Source organism: Aulonocara sp. 'chitande type north' Nkhata Bay, linkage group LG1 (assembly GCF_057382095.1).
Source record: "Aulonocara sp. 'chitande type north' Nkhata Bay isolate Kocher_YH1m ecotype deep benthic linkage group LG1, A_spYH_male_GT1.1, whole genome shotgun sequence".
Lineage (NCBI taxonomy): Eukaryota > Metazoa > Chordata > Actinopteri > Cichliformes > Cichlidae > Aulonocara > Aulonocara sp. 'chitande type north' Nkhata Bay.
Window position 1 is genome coordinate 31,803,108 of NC_141344.1, and position 10,011 is coordinate 31,813,118.

A 10,011-nucleotide genomic window follows, 5' to 3' on the forward strand; every position below is an offset into this window, starting at 1 on the left:
GGCTAACCTGTGCATATATGCTGTGCATCCAGAGGGGGACACATTGAGCACTTGCGATCATCAAGTTTGGTATATAAATCTTTATATTCAGCCATGTATTTTAAAATTTGTTGCAAGATTCTGTCCATTACCGTATTTTTTAGACTATAAGGCGCACTTAAAATCCTTTAATTTTCTCAAAAATCAACAGTGTGCCTTATAATCTGGTGCACCTTATGTATGAATTCTAGTTGCGCTCACTGACCTCGAACCGATTTCATGTGTTACACAGCGCTCAGAAATCTATCAAAATGTTTTAGTACAACTTTGGTAAGCTACGAAGCCGCATCGCTTGATGGATTGTCGGAGCTTTACGGCTACCGCAGTCAGGAGTCTTGGGGAGTAATACATACTGTGCTTCAACATAATATTATGGTGTGTGTATAAGGACCCCAAAATGGCACCTGTTAAGAGACATGCTTACAAAGCGGATTTCAAACTCAAGGCTATCAGTCACGCAGTAGAACATGGGGATGGAGCAGTTGCAAGAGAATTCAAAATCAGAATTTGATGGATTTGTGGGAGAGGAATGAACTGAAAAAGTGAGTGTATTGTTCCGTATTTTATGCGTTACAACAGAACAATGTTGAAAGTTATTGTGAATGAGTTGAACTTTGACTTGTCTTAATGCGCATTATAGTCCAAAAAAATACGGGACTTTAAAAACAGCCTTTTGAAATGGGATTCTTTTTGACACAGACTGTACACTAAGTTTGTTTTTATGTTTTAGCTTCTGTGAAGCACTTTGTGATTTTTATCTTGAAAGGTGCTATACAAATAAAATTTTACTTAAGTAAAGTCACTGCAATGCTGATTCCATCTTCTGTGTTTAGAGCTGAGCTGCAATCATAAAAAAATCAGAAAAACTCATAAAAAGCAACAATCTTGCCCGATTATATTTTGATCACTGTCTCCTTATAACTGCTTCCTGTGTTCTATGTTCCTTGTGACTGCACTTATGTAATTTTGCTGAATTTCCTTCCCTTTCATCAAAGCATCAACCTTCCAACTTGAGTTTTATTTGGGAGAAGAGGACAAAGTCGTAGGGAGCCAATCCTGGTGGTGTTGGTGTGTTTTCAGTTGTTGTGCCAAAAATCCTCCCGCAAACCTGGCATAGCAATGGGAATATTTTATATGTTGGCATTCATGTGGTGCAGAAACGATATGTGTGAGTTGAGAGCAGTACATGTATCCGCCATAAAAGGTTTTGCTCTTTAACACAAGTCCCCGCAAATCTGTTATTTAGCAACAAGCAAAGCACACAAACATTATGCAACACTTATTTGAACAAGCTAATGGGAATTTTGATCTATTATTTACTAGCAGATCAAGATTCACTTACCCTAACTTTGGCAATCAGGATAACTGGTCACATAAAGCTGGTAATCAGCATTCCCGATCTTGGTATGAGCATGTTCACATGAAAGAATTATTGATAAGTGTACTTGCAGCAGAGCAGCTTCAAAGAAAGATGAAACAATGTTATAGGAAAAATATGAAAACATTAAACACAGAATACAGACTGAAAGCAACACAGCTGCAAAGGGCAAAGCAGCAGTGTGAGTGTGTCAGAGGAAAAGCACCGTACAGTAATATAGTATTAAAAACACACACTCTAGAGCAGGGGTGTCAAACTCAAATACACAGTGGGCCAAAATTCAAAACTGGAACAAAGTCGCGGGCTAACATTAATATTTATTGAAAAAAAAAAATCTTCCTCCAGATATAAGAATGAATCTTTTCTTATGGACTCAAATAAGTTTTGCTGGAAAACTGAATATGGAACAAGCAAAGCTTAATACTAAACAATATATATATTAGCTGTATAATACCAGTAGGCCAGCTCTAATAGTAATTTGGTATGGCTTTGCGGGCCAAATGTAATTAGGCTGCGGGCCAAATTTGGCCCGCGGGCCAGAGTTTGACACCTATGCTCTAGAGGCTTTCGTCAGTAAGAGATGATGTACGTATTAATACATTTGAAACTAAGAAAGAAAGAAAGCCAGCAAAATGCAGGTAAAATGCAGACTGTATGAGTTAACAGACTTGAATCAATATCACAACTCTGTCATTAAGACAGAGGATGGATTATAATCGAGTATTTCATAAAATTATTGTTTAAAGGACTTTTTTTTATTTCCTGAGCTTCAGAATCAGTGATGTTTAACAGGCACAGGGAAAAAGTGTTCAAGGGTAAGCATTAAATATAAAAACAGAAAGGATGAGGTCAACAAGTACAGTATCTATCTATCTATCTATCTATCTATCTATCTATCTATCTATCTATCTATCTATCTATCTATCTATCTATCTATCTATCTATCTATCTATCTATCTATCTTCTTTTCCTTTCTTTTCGCATTATTTAAAACCTTTTCAACCCAGGTTGCACAGAGGTCACAGAGATTTTTCATTAATGGTGATGCTATTTTGATTAAGTGATTGATCGGTAGATCATTATTTCAAAGCAGGTGTTATTTCCTGCTACAGAGCAGGTGAGCTTTGCAGAATAAGTTACCAGGCGACATATCCGAAAACCTATCGTCAGCCCTGAAATTAGCTGGATAAGAAAAAAATCTTCCTTAATAGTACAGACCTCAGACCTGATGTTATGTACAATCACTGATGATAATACGGTGAGCATGCTGATGAGCAAACTGCTGTTATTATGAAAAATATCTGATTATGAGTAAAAAAAAAAGTACTTGTGTCTATTCTGGCAAACCATGTTTAAGGCAAATCCATGGGGAATTATCATTGTGAGTATAATATCCCCAGATGTATGTTACAACGACATACTGTATGCATGCATGTGCGTATGTGAAAGCGTTGTTTTGCATTTTAAAGGTACATCTACTCCTCACAATGTTGAGCTATGAAAGAAATTCCTGGGGTGTATATGAAAACTAACTCAACAGCTTATGACACACAGAGAGAAATGAGGCCAAACAGCAGGTTAACATTCTGCCTCTGTCGCTGTCTTCCTGCACAGGTCGGTTGCTCTCTGTAGCTTATACATTACCCATGTGTCTAACAGGGTACTGTCTGTCAGTGATCTTTCCACACCGGTTGCCACTGCTGTTGGGTCACTGGGATGGATCTGAAAGGTCAGCCTCTGCCTTTAAACAAATACGAGAGCGTTTCCAAATATACAGATGAGACAGGGGAGTGATATTTGCCCATACAGGCAATGAATATTGAGGAGCACCGTGAAAAACAAGAAGGATTTTTATTTCACTTATGCAAACTAAGACGCCTGGGAATTGTTGGAACAGTGCGTGGTATTCAAAGCCAATACATTTTTGGACAATATACAGGCACTGCCGCTAGGTACAGAAACGCTTGACTTTCACTTAGCCTTCACTTCACTGAGCCTTACTGACATCAAACTTACATTTACTGTGAGTAGGCAAGCACACAACAAATAAGCCTATATCGCAGAGACAGTATTTTTCCTCCTGTGAATGCAAGATTAAAATTGTAGTGGAGTCTCAGATAAACATCAAGGGCGAAGGAACAACAAGCAGCTCACTGTGACTGCTCATAAGGTACCTAATTTAATCATTTCAGATGCTAAATCTTGGCAATAAAGCCTTTGCATGAGAAGTTTTCTGTTATTGTCTGTCACCAGTGAACTGCCTTTCTACATTTTTTTTAATAAAACCAAACACTTCCTGCAAATTTATCACACAAAAAAATGGTAAATATAAATAAAATGAGGGTCAGTACAATCCAATACAGAGGAGAAGTTGAATTTCATTGACAGCATCCGTAGAACAGCTGGAGTAAGAATTGTGGCTGACGTAATACAACAGAGTACCAAAAGTATATCTGTACAGCAATGTAGTGTTTTCTGCTCTGTTGCCAGTTATTGCTGTAACAATAACATAATGAATAATAATAAAGCTCCAGGAATGAGTTATTTTTAGAAATACGTTGATTAATACATCTGTTTATGTCATAAATCTTATATAAATGACTACCTCTGACCTAACACTCATGTTAGACATAAACATATTATGCCTACCCCTCAGTCCACCCCTTGTTGTGGTGTGGTGGCCTAATTGCTCTAATGATCCAGAAAGCTATGACAGCGAGTGCATAAGCCCCTGGTTGAGACATCCAAGCTATACAGGTTAAGGGGTTGGGATAGAGCTAACACTTCCCAGCCAGAAAACCCCCCAAAACAATGTCCAAGACTCTTTACAACTCTACACAAGAATAAAGGAACCAGTACAGTCCCTGAGTAGGAAATGGGGTTTCTAAGGAAGCCTACAAATAACATCACTAGACAAGCTCTGACCTGGAATCCATTGGGAAAGACAAAGAGAGGACCGCAAGAACACATGGCACAGGTAGAGTGACACAGAAACGTAGAGAAACTGACATGCATGGAAAAGATTGCCCAGAGCCATGTGCGCTCGTGGGGAATCATCAATGGCTTATGGCCCTCATGGAGCAAAGAGGCTTAGGAAGATACACATTATTCAGGGTGAATTGACCTTCTGAGGCTACATACGGGTGTGGTTGTGCTGGGGATTATGTGAGTGTGGGAACTGGTATAAATGACAAAAAACAATAAATAAAAGAGAAAATATCAACTCAAAAAACATACTGTAACTCAATATATATCGATGTGCGCAGGGTCTACAAGTTAAAAGAAATTATTTTTGAAAGGTGGTGACCAAAAGAGTAACTGACTTTTTGTTGAACCATCATCCTGACATATGTTATGATGTGGCTGGAAAGATTAGGACCCAATATGCAGGACTGCAAACTGGCACTGAACTCAAAATACAGCTTTATTCCGAGACTCGGGGGAGGGATCGAAAATATAAAAGAACTTAAACTGGGAAGATACCAGGAATTTGCTAACTAAGAAATTACTGAATGGAACTTTCAAGACACACAAGTGGGAATAAGGGCCAAAGAGAGACTGAAACAATATTTACATCCAGGTAATGAGTGAGGAAAGAGGAAAGAGGTGGAAAACACAGTAGTTGCAAATCAGGAATAATAAGACAAGAGGAGTTAAACTCAAAAAAACATGCACGAGACAAGAGGCTATCACAGCAAAACAGGAAACGTAACTAACACTGACAGAACTAAGACATGCAAACATCGGCGTGACTTTGTGCTGAACATTGGGGGAGGGGTCAAGATCTCTGTCTAAATAAATAAACCTGGGTAAATTCCCAGATGATTATATTGCTGGTAATACTGGAAATGAATAAGAAAACCAACAGCCTATTTATGTAAGATAATTCATAATTTTATTGGGGGGGTTATATTGGTTGAGATATGCATGGATGACTGTTCTACAGGAAGAGCTAGCCAACACTGTCATTAAAGGTACAGCAATAAATGTGTTAAACTCTAGTTAAAAGCTGTAAGGCCCCATTATCATAGCATCGCGAAGCCAAAGATATCAAGCCCTAACAGTCTGTCGCTTATAAAAATAGGTGATGTTGGGAAAGGCTTCTCGTTTCCAGGCTGTCAGTGCATCATTATGCTAGTTTTACCTGCTTTCAGCAAAAGGTTGGGTCAGATTTCACAGAATGGAATATTAATGGGGTCAATGGCTAGCTGAAAGAGGTTTCAGCAGGTACTTTAAGTAAGAGTTTGATCTCTTAAAAAGGATAACTTGGCACGGGTCACTACGCTTTCTATCTTTTATACTAAATAAGTGGATCATTGTTTTTATGTCCCTTTGGAACTGATCTAAACAGAAAGACAGCTAAAAAAGAGAGGCACAATATTAGGTATAGTATAGTTTGACAGGCCAAAGAACGATGGGTATATTATAATGATGGCCCTTTGCATAGTTAAATAGTTACTGATTAGTTTGCCGCGTCATCCTAAAATGATCATCCCAAACGATGTGTCCACATGTTTTAAACAATCTGAGTAAAGCTTGCCCATAAAACAAAGTAAGCTTGCAGTTTCACTGCAGTCTCTGTGCTTTTTCAGAATAACTTGAAAAATGGCAAATTTTAGACTATGATGTTCTTCCGAGCAGCTTGTGTTTTTTTTGTGGGCAGATGTTTGCGCCGTGGACTTAAATGTCCAATATTTGCATCATTATTGCTTGGATTTTACTCGCTAAAGATCTTTAACTCAACTGCCAACAACAATCTGGAAGAAATCGTAGGATTGTTTACAGAAGATCATTTCAGGGAGGCTTGAGAAAACAGGTGGTAATCTCACATAAAACAGCACAGTGGTCATGGTGGTGTCTCATCACAGTCACTTTATGTGCTTTTTAAAATAAGGAAGAAAACAAATAGCCACCTTTATATTGGTTTAAATATATATAAAAAAATGCACTTGACACAAAATAACCTCTTTGACTCTATGTCTATTACTGCATATTTACTTTGCAAGAGAGAAATAAGGATATTAGAGATATGGTGATATGTAGAGTCAGGATGTCAGCAAGTAAACTTCTAATGAACAAAGACAAGTGAATTAATACAGCATTTAATTGGATGGATTTTAAGGCAGCATATTCACAGGCAGAGTGGTCACAGGTCGACAGCAGCAGCTCGGTGTATTTAAATTGGGGCAAACCTGCTGTTTTTGAGGCATTCCAGCTCAAATGCTGCAAAACGTGCAGATTAGAGAAAGTAATTCTACTGCTAGGAGAGCCAATCAAGACTAATTCTTTTCTAGCTGTTTGAGTTATTCTCAAATCAACTGGAAAAGGTGCATTTCGGAAATATAAACATTGAAAAAATACCAATTTGCAACACATTAAATGAAATCCAGCTACAGAATTAATTTAAAAGGGTTTAAAATCAAATTTTATAGATAATAAAAAATAGATGAATAATTATCATCCACCATGTTTAGTTTGTTGTATGCGATCAGCCTTTCTGGAAGGATATGACCACAGATAACCTTATTTCATTACAATCTCAGTTATGAGAAAATGTCCAGTCCATTTATTGAGCTGTAACAGCTGTCTGTTATTTTTTTAAAGAACGTGAATAGTTATTGTTATTATTTCTCATTTCTAAAAATTTTTTAATAAGTAGATTCTCCGTGAATTGCTACCTTATCGTGGTGGAGGGGTTTGTGTGTCCCAGGGATCCCAGGGGATATGTTGTCTGGGGGCTTTAGCCCCCTGGTAGGGTCTCCCATGGCAAAATGGTCCTGGGTGAGGGACCAGACAAAGAGCGATTCAGAAGACCCTTATGAAGAGAACATCGAGGGAACAGTTTACCCTGCCCGGGATGGGGTTACCGGGCGCTTTGTCACCGGTTCTGTTCATAATTTTTATGGACAGGATTTCTAGGCGCAGCCAAGTGGTGGAGGGCTTTCATTTTGGTGGCCTCAGAATCTCATCTCTGTTGGCTTCATCGGGTGAGGGCCTCCAGCTCGCACTGGAACGGTTCGCAGCCGAGTGTGAAGCAGCGGAAATGAGGATCAGCACCTCCAAATCTGAGGCCATGATTCTCAGCCAGAAAAGGGTGGAGTGCCCACTCCAGGTCGGGGATGAGTTCCTGCCCCAAGTGGAGGAGTTCAAGTATCTCGGGGTCTTGTTCGCGAGTGATGGGAGAAGGGAGCTGGAGATTGACAGATGGATTGGGGCTGCAGCTGCAGTGATGCAGACACTGTACCGGTACGTCGTGGTGAAGAGGGAACTGAGTGTAAAAGCGAAGCTCTCAATTTACCGGTCGATCTACGTCCCTACCCTCACCTATGGCCACGAGCTGTGGGTAGTGACGGAAAGAACGAGATCGAGGATACAAGCGGCAGAAATGAGCTTCCTCCGGAGGGTGGCTGGCCTCTCCCTTAGAGATAGGGTGAGAAGTTCGGCCATCCGGGAGGGGCTCAGAGTAGAGCCACTGCTGCTCCACATCGAAAGGAGCCAGCTGAGGTGGTTCGGGCATCTGACAAGGATGCCTCCTGGGCGCCTCCTTGGTGAGGTGTTCCGGGCATGTCCCACCGGGAGGAGGCCCCGGGGCAGACCCGCTGGAGAGATTATATCTCTCGGCTGGTCTGGGAACGCCTTGGTGTTCCCCCGGATAAGCTGGAGGAGGTGGCTGGGGAGAGGGAGGTCTGGGCCTCTTTGCTTAGGCTGCTGCCCCCGTGACCCGGCCTCGGATAAAGCGGATGAAGATGGATGGATGGATAGATTTAAATGTTGTTTTAACCTCATAAACAACAACAATAAAAAGATTAAAAAAAGATACAAATGTAATAAAATGAAACAATTTCCCCATTTGTTTGAACTTATTGGGATTCATAGATTCATTCAGATTAAAAAAACAGGCTATTTAAAGTGCATAGATTTTACTATTACATCTACATTATCTATACAGTTATCATACAACAGTGAGCAATAATAGGACATTTAACTAAGAGAATGTAATCTAATGTGAAAACAGGTCTCTGATAACCATGAACCATTTGAACATCTGACAATTTCTGAAAGGTAAAAAGGTACAAAAGACAACTGCACAAGCTCCATCTTCTTAAAATGAAAATTCTGTGATATCGTAAAGTGTCCAAGATCTACTGCAATATAGGACTTTTTTTCCCCAAAGGAATTGTTTGCATTACACATCCACACATCTAAACAAGAATAAACAGATTGTCAGTCTAAAATACATCACATAACATATATTTTTCCACATTAGCAGCCAGGTGCTGTTAATCAAATGTACAGGTCTAACTGATCATCAGCAAGTGTGAGCACCTCTACAAAAACAGGAGTTTTGGAAATTTGCTAATCTGGAGTATTCAGATATGTGTTCACACAGTTGTTCCAGGAGTGGCTATCCCAGTAAATTCACCTCAAGGTCAGACCAAGTAATGCTCAGTGAAATTGCACACCCCCCAACCCACCACAGGAGCGACATCTCAGGCCTCAGTTAACATGTTAAACGTGAAAGCTCATGACAGTACCATTAGAAAAAGACTGGACAGGCATGACTTTTTTGGAAGGGTTGCCAAGAAAAAAAAGCCTATTCTCTCTGGGAGGGCAGAACACTCTCTAAAAAGAACATGCAAATATGGCTTAGTATTGGAAGGTTGCATCTGAGCAAAACTTTTGGTACAATGTCCCTTGGACAGACAAAGTGGAGATGTCTGGCCACAATGAACAGAACCATGCTTCATGCAAACCATGTACCAGCTGGTTGATGGTGATGATTTGAGCTTGTTTTGGAAATAGTTTGGGACCATACCTCTTCAACACGTTGACGTCATTGAGTCAGCCATCGACTGCTCTGTACACTAAAGATTTTTAGCCTTTTTGACAGCTAAACTGTGGCTTAAGATGGACATGGCAGGACAAAGATACCATGCACGGCAACATATGTACAACAGAATGACTGAAAAAGACAAGAATCAAGGTGTTGCAATGACCTAGACCTTAACCTGAACCTTAAGAGAGCTGTGCATAAATTAATGCCTTCAAACCACAATGAACTGAAGCAATATTGTAAAGAGGAGTGCATCAAAATTCCTCCACAACAATGTGAGAGTCTGATAAAGTCACACAGAGAACAATTACTTCAGGTTATTGCTCTGAACAACAACTTGATGTACCCACTTAAATCACAGGATGTACTTTTTCACAGGCCTGCATACAGTCATGACTCTACGGATGTACCATCACATGCAAGAATATCATCTTGTTTATCAAGCTTATTTGCATTAGTAAACTCACAGGAGGTAAAACTCTTGCACTCATGGCAGTGGTGATCACCAGTATTTTACATTTTACATTCACTTGCATTCACACGTCTATGAGAAGTCACTGATATAAACAGCAAGCGTTTTAACACTGTTTAAGCTGCGTTTGTTGTTTCCCAGTGAGGTCGGGCTTATTTTTTCTTTTTTTTTTCTTGTGTCAAAATCCGTTGATACATGTACATTTTTGATGACACATCACTGAGTCCAAATACATTTTAAACAGGAGATAAAAGCAACCTTTCTTTTTCCAAACGGGGTGCAAGACAG